This window comes from Passer domesticus, chromosome 5 (genome assembly GCF_036417665.1).
Source record: "Passer domesticus isolate bPasDom1 chromosome 5, bPasDom1.hap1, whole genome shotgun sequence".
NCBI lineage: Eukaryota > Metazoa > Chordata > Aves > Passeriformes > Passeridae > Passer > Passer domesticus.
The window spans coordinates 82,497,750-82,504,862 of record NC_087478.1 but is presented as its reverse complement, the minus strand read 5'-3'; the positions used below and the strand labels follow the sequence as shown (position 1 = coordinate 82,504,862).

At 42.3% G+C, this 7,113-nt stretch overlaps 1 long non-coding RNA gene across 2 annotated transcripts in view; it reads left to right on the top strand.

Moving 5' to 3' along the window:
* The window catches only part of LOC135301173 (uncharacterized), a 144,016-nt gene continuing 136,903 nt past the window's right edge, over window positions 1–7,113 (top strand). For both annotated transcript variants that reach the window (XR_010362915.1, XR_010362914.1), the window contains exon 1: window positions 1–67. This is a non-coding gene — a long non-coding RNA (uncharacterized LOC135301173). The remainder of the gene's footprint in view (window positions 68–7,113) is intronic.

The following is a 7,113-nucleotide window of genomic DNA, read 5'->3' as shown; positions in this document are numbered from 1 at the left end:
TGCTGCAGCCTTCTGGAGTGGAATGGTGTTCCTGTTTGTGGGCAGGTGCCTGAAGCCTTCTGAAGAGGTTTGGGGTTACTGTGTTTGGGGTTACTGTGTTTGGGGTTCTGAAATTGTGTGTGGATATTCTGTGTATTATGGCCGTCTCAACTGTGACATGTGCTGTGACACAGCTGTACTTTGAATCCTCTCTTTGGTTTTGGGACTGCAAAGTCCAAATTGCAAGGAAGACATTGGGGTGCTGGAGTGTGTCCAGAGAAGGGTGACAGAGATGGGGACAGATCTGGAGCACAGGTTTTATGAGGTGAGTTTGAAGGAGCTGGGGGTGTTTATTCTGGAGAAAATGAGCCTCAGAAGGGGCCTTTGTGGCTCTTTACAACTCCTTGAAAGGGACCTATAAAAGGAAGGAGGGGAGCAGCAGAGGGAGATCAGTCTCTTTTGCCAAGCAGCAGGTGAAAATGATGAGAGATAATGGCCTCAAATTGTACCAGGAGAGTTTGAGATTGAACATAAGGAAAAACTTCTACACTGAAATTTTGGTAAATTATTGAAACCAGCTGCCCAGAGTAGTTTTCAGAAGGTGTTTGGATGTGGCACTCAGGATTGTGGTGTGGTGGTGAATGAGGGTGGTGCTGGGTTAAAGGTTGGTTGGTGACCTCGGAGGTCTTTCCAACATAAGTAACTGTGATTTGTGAGCTCAGCATGCCTACCTGAGAAACAAGGTGTGCAGCCATAGGGAGTGTGTTTTACTGGTTTTGCGTTTTTAAATAACTTTCTACACTTGTAGGTTTTCTTGTTGAAGCGCTGAAAGGAGGTAGAGGGTGACCACACCAAGTCCTGCCTACAGCCATGAGGGGGAAATGCAGCTCTTAGGAATGGTGGATGTTTCTTTCCTGGTTTCCTAGAGAGTTTACCGCTGCAGGAATATTACCCACTCGTTTATGCTTCAAATTACAAGTGCTAGCTGGAAATTTGGACCTTGATGTTTGGCTGCAATAAATCCTGGTTAAGAGGGGGTGCTTTATCTGCCTGTAAGAGGTAAAAAAGGAAAGTACCAGGTGTTAACTGCACTATAACATGCTGTATCTCTGCATCATTCAGGTGTCACTTTCCCAGCCTCCTTCCCAGGTGGAATTGTGTAGCTGTGATGGGAAGCTGGGACACGAGGCTGCTCTGGGGCTCGGTACAGAGGGCCACAGTCACACACAGAGCAGCAAATAACTCATGATGGGTGCACTTTTACAAAGTGAAGCTGTGCAGTTGTGTATGAAAAGGTGCTGGGATGAAATGAGTGCTGCCTAATGCAATCAGTACAAGAATAGCTGCTACTAATTTTCCACTACTATGACAGGAGACTGTGGAAGGAGGGAGGGATCCTCTTGCAGATGGGAAACCCTCTGACTCCCCCAGTTATCCCCCACTTAAAAGCTATCAATTTAGAGCTGTCCTGTGTACTGCCCCGTGAATTGAACAAGCCTTTTCAGTCTTTAATTGGGGGTGACAAACTCTTTGAACATCACAGCATTCATCTGTTCATGTGTGGAAAGCCTGGTATAACAAAAGAATTTAATCAAACTACAAGCCTAATAAAGACTACATTGCCTGAACTAAATGATGTTATTGCTGCTGCAGCTCATAGTTTTACATTTAAAAAAGCGGGTCAGAGTGTTCATTCATCTTGATTAGCAATGCCAACCTAATTACTTCTGGAGGAAACAGTAATTAGCTGGAGTCTCACCTCATTAATCATGACATTCTTCTTGCAGACTATTTTTATCTCATAAATGGCTTGGATTGGAACAAGGTGTATATTTGAATTCTAGTTAATTGTACACAGCTTGCTGCATAACATTTCACATTTTTATCATTTAACTGCTTCCTTCCTGTAAACCTCTCAGCTATTTTAGCAGGCTGCTCTTGTTAAACAAGAGGTGAAGGGCCCACATAAGATAAGTCAGCCTTAATTATGGGTGGAAGGAGATGAAGGTATGCTCCAGCAGCAGGGAGATGGAGTCCCTGCTTGCACAGGAGAAGAAAGGCATCTTTTCTCAGGCAGAAATCAGGGCACAACTTCCATTGCACTGACACTTAGGAGAAGCCTGGGCCAAGATTTTCTATGGGAAAAATTATTAAATACATGCTCATTATTAAAGCCAACTTCCTGGGGATATCTCCATCACCTTGAAGTCAGTGCACGTGAGCTGCCAGTCACTTCTGCAGCATTGATTGTTACATGGTTTAAAAATGTGTGTTGTTAGCAGCTTGGTTTTGCATTTATTAAACCAATGAGGAAGCAAAATCACTTTTTAGTCTTTTTGTTCTCTTTTTTTGTGTGCGGGAAGTTGGTTTTTAAAAAAGTTGCTTTAAAAGTCTTCTTAATTTTACAAATCATGATTATTTTTCTGCGCTTTAAGGACTGGGAAAGAGAGAGAGCCTGAAGCCACAGTTCCAGATTTGGTTGACTAATAAAATTATTAGAGCCTCATTTTCTAGGAAGCATGATTATGGGTGCATTAGTCTGGGAGCATCAGATATTTTGGAGGTAGTAAAATAAATATGCATATTTGTATATCTGCTTATAAGGCATAAGCCAAGTGTGTCCCTGTTACTGGTCTGCTGTGAAGAAAGCTCTCCTACATGAGGCTGTGTTTTATATGTATTTATTTAAGGCTGAAATGAAGGGTTTTTTCCCCTTACCTACAATCTATCTTTTTAAGCAAAGCAGTATGTTAACCTGAAACAATGAGAGAAGAGTCACAAAGAAACGTAGGAGTATTCTTTCATTTGTAACTAACAAATATTATCAGGTTTATACTTGGCATTTGTTGTATGCAGTGTTTTACATATCCAGGGCACACAAATGTTAGCATCAGCTTTTAATTTGCTTGTAGTGAGTGATCAGCTGTATTTTAGATGTTCTGTGAGCAGCTTTGCTCTTCCATAATCAGGTAAATTTACATTTCTACAAATGGAAACTAGTAGCTATTTTTAAGTGCTTCCTGCAAGAATATTTAGTTATAACTGCCCCACAGATTAAGCTGTAACCCAGCAGCCACTGGGGCAGTTTTGGAACCTGTAAGAAGACAGCAAGCGTTCCTGCTAGTTTTTGGGAAATTGTTAAATTGTTCTCATTTTAATAATTAAAGAAAGTACTCTGCATTTTTATGCAATTGTATTTAAAAAAAAATTTCTTGAAGTCTTCTTTCCTCTTTCAATTACCAGAAGTAAATGGAAAGCACATGAGGAGAAAATAAAGTGTCCCTAAAATTGAGCAAACACCTCTCCCTCCATCCCTTGACCTTGTAAAAATCCCAGGAAGGAATTTGATGTAAGAGACAAATCTAATTCCAAAAAGATGTCAAATTACAATCGGGTCCACACAGTGACAAAGCAAAAGCTGCTGAACTTGTCTGGCAGAAGCAGCCCTGCTTTTTGTACATGCGAAGGATCTGCAGGAAAAGGGCATCTCTGACTCATGCATATGCTACATGTAAGTGACTTTTTGATATTCCAGTGACTAATTTACAAGTCTGTTTCAATAACTGGTATTGTTTCTAATGGTTAACTTTATTATTAGGATCCAATATGTTTGAGGCAGATATCTTTGATCACAGGTCCCAGTTACAGTGTTATGCTAGAGGCACTGCTTGTCAAGTGTTAGAAATGTAGGAGTTTTCCTAATGAGTATGTACTTGTAAATTAATAAAACCTTAATAAATATTTAATGGGAGTTGTAGGCTTGTTTGCCTGCCTATTAGTTGTGTAGACATCACTGATGTCTCATAATTTCAGTCATGGATCACTTCTAGAGGATTCCTCAAATCTGGAGAAAATTACTTTTCCACTTCTAATAGGCTAGAAGAAGCTCATACTGAGCTTTTGATATTTAAGTAGTACTTCTGACATCTCAAATGGATTTATAAAAAATTAATTAAGCCACTCTTGTACTTCTGATAGAGGCTGGCATTACCTGCCCAGCTTTGAGGAGGAGCTGAAAGTGAAGTTATTTAAGGACAACTCTCTCAAATAAATGTTGTTAATGTGTGTAGGGCTCAGAATAAACAACCTTGTCTCTTGCTAGAAGTAAAAATGCCAGTGTACTTTAAACTTTGTGAGCTTAGAGGAGACGACCAAGGTTCGTGTTATCAGGGCTGGCTTTCCAGCCATGAGGAGCAGACTCAGACTTCACTCTCACCCTCTCTAGAGCAGGAATTTCACCTGAGACCCTTCAGTGCAAGGTTCGGCTGCTGTGGTACCAAATGGAACAATTCTCCTGCTGGAACCCAGAGGGAAGGGGGCTGAGCCTCCTGTGTGCCATTTCACTGGGGAAGGGAGGATGGCCAGGGTTTGGCTTTGTGCATCCTTGGCCCTGGGTGGTCTGTGGCACAGGGAATGCCCTCCTGCTCTCTGGAGCAGGCAAAGCTGAATTTCTGTGCCTTTGTGGGACTGTGGGAAGGGCACAGCCCCCGGGGTAGCCCCTGGAGGCTCTGGCACCTCCTGTTTCCCTGCCTGCTGCTGCAGAGCTGCAAGGAGCCCTGGGGCAGGTCTCCAGCTCTTGTTTCAGTTTCCTGTGGTTGATGTCCAGGCTCTCCTCTGTGGGGCATCACTTACAAAACCCTCCTGATACATGTCATGTATCAGACATGATGTGCAGGGGCTGGTTTGTGTGTGCTGGGTCAGACACCATGAGCTTTGTGTCTGCCCAGTCCTGGTACTGCATTCCAGCCCTGGGTCCTGCTCTCGGGGTTTCATCCTCTGTTTGCCTTGAAAGGGGAAACGTTTCAAACACTAAAATTTAATTGCAAGCTCCATAAAGTTATTCCAAATTGCTACTGCTTGGTGAGCAAAAACCAAAAATCCCACAGCTTCTGGACATTAAGACTGAATGAGCCTGCACTTTTAAATACAAGTAAGGGACTTGAGGGGCATAACTTCTGTCACTGTCTATGCCCTTTGATAGTTCTGTCCTCCAGATAATCCTAAAATTGGTTGCATTGCTACTGAGATATTCCTGCAAGTCTTTGCTCTCATCCATTGCCATAGCTGAACAGAGAGCCAACAGGAACCAGAGCCAACTTCTGACCACTTATACATATATTTAAATAACTACAATTAATTTGGTTTTTCTAGTAGCATAAGGTGGATACAAATGGCACTGTGGGCAACTGGTTTGTGGGAAAAAAAAAAAGAATAAACCGCAGTGCAGAGGCATTGGTGGCCATGCATTACAAGCATGGATGTCCTCCAGGGATAACCACACATTGATATGAAGATAATCAGACTTTCAGTGTAAGGCACCCTTCTGGAAAAGACAAGTTATGAGGTATTTCTGCTTGCTGAGGACTAACTCGTGTCTCCTAATTTTATATTGGTTTGAAGTTATCTAACATGCATCAGAAAATACATGTAGTAAAACAGATATTTAAAAGTTTCTAACACATTTAAAAATAAAATCTAAGGCACAACCCTGTAACTGAAGGATTAAATCCTGCCCTAGCCAGTAAAAATAGATTAAAAGCATGGGAAACTATTTTAAGCACAGTGTTGGCTGTACTAGACAATTTTAGTTAGTTCTGTGTCTCAGTCTTCTCAGGGATTAGGATAGTCCAGAAGGCTGCAGTCAGTATGCCAAAAAAATGGTTTTGGCAGGGCGAATAAAATATTAAAAAAATTATACAAAGCCAATGTTTATAAGTAAAATGGACAGTAAACCTGTACCTGAAATCTGTAAGTGTGATAGAGATAAGCCTTGGGAACTGGTCACTGATTAAAAACCATAACATTTCACATGTTATGTGTTATGTATGTCAGTGACAGCATCCAGTCCTGTTGTATGCAGTGGAAATTCTGCCCTTCCATCTTCTGGCCAGGGTTTTTCATGTGGAGTGGGCCCCCAGCTGGCCCAGGCTGCTGCAGCTCCGTGGTGTTCCATGGAGCTCTAACGTGGTTTAACAATGTGGGATGGACCCAGTTTGAGGTTGTGCACCTCCTGCAGTCCTTCACAGCAATGTCAGCAAGTTGGAGCATTCCAACTTTACAGGACAAAGGAAATAACTCAATCCCCTTGTTGCTATAATCCCTTTTATTGGCAATGGCAAAAATACTGGGCTAAGCTTCAGATGCCTGTTAGACTTATTTTTCCCTTTTAATTTTGTTAGATTGCTTACACGTGAGACTAAAATCTCCTGTTTTGTGAGGAATTTTCAGGTGATCTCGGATCCATGTGTGTGTAGCAGCCTGGTGTGGGAGCAGACCCTCACAGTGAGCACTTCTAGAACTGGCCGAGGTCTCCCTGCTGTGGTCTTCACCCCAGAGCAAGGTGCAGCTGTGTGCAGGGAGTCTGTGAGGGCAGAAAATGTCATGGACACCGAGTTTAGGTTCATCCTGCGGAGACATCAGACAGAAGTAACTGAGTATTAACATCATGGCCTCCAGAGCCTACAGCAGCTTGAAGAGAGGAATTTTCAATTCACATTTGTGGAGTCCCAAAGAACAATTGCTGTCCCTTTCTGGTGTGCACCTCTGTTCTGGGGGCTGATGGAAGTGCTTCATGTCAGGCAGAATACGTGGAGGGTATGTTATACCACAAACTGGCAGGGAAATTCCTGGTGACCTTCTCTCTTTCTAATAGTATGTCTTGGCTCAGGCTTTTTCTCTGTGGAGTCATGAATATTTCCAGTTTTTCCAGGAAATGCAAAGAGGTTGGGCTTCTGCTGCTCTTGCTCTGTCTCATATGCAAAATCTTTGATATGTCTTTTCTTATTCTGACCTAGGAGCACCTCAGAGCCTCTGCCACACATTTGGATTTTGTCTTGACTTGGTTATTCTCTTCATTTGTAGACAGTGTTCTGTAATTATTCTTTGCCCCAGGGGTTTGTTTGTACTGAGTCACTGAAGCTGAGTGGCCCTTCCTTAAGCGTATTTTCTGTGCAGACATAATTTGCTCACTTAAATTATTAGTGTGTTTTTGCTCCTTATACTTGATCTTGATTATAAAAAAGGGCTCATTGTGGGCCTGAGTTGTAGATAATGCCTGGCATTGGTTAACCAGCTTAATTTAAAGAGTAATTTTAGACTGCTGTGTTGAGAGGTGGTGCGAGTTGGAGTGCTCCA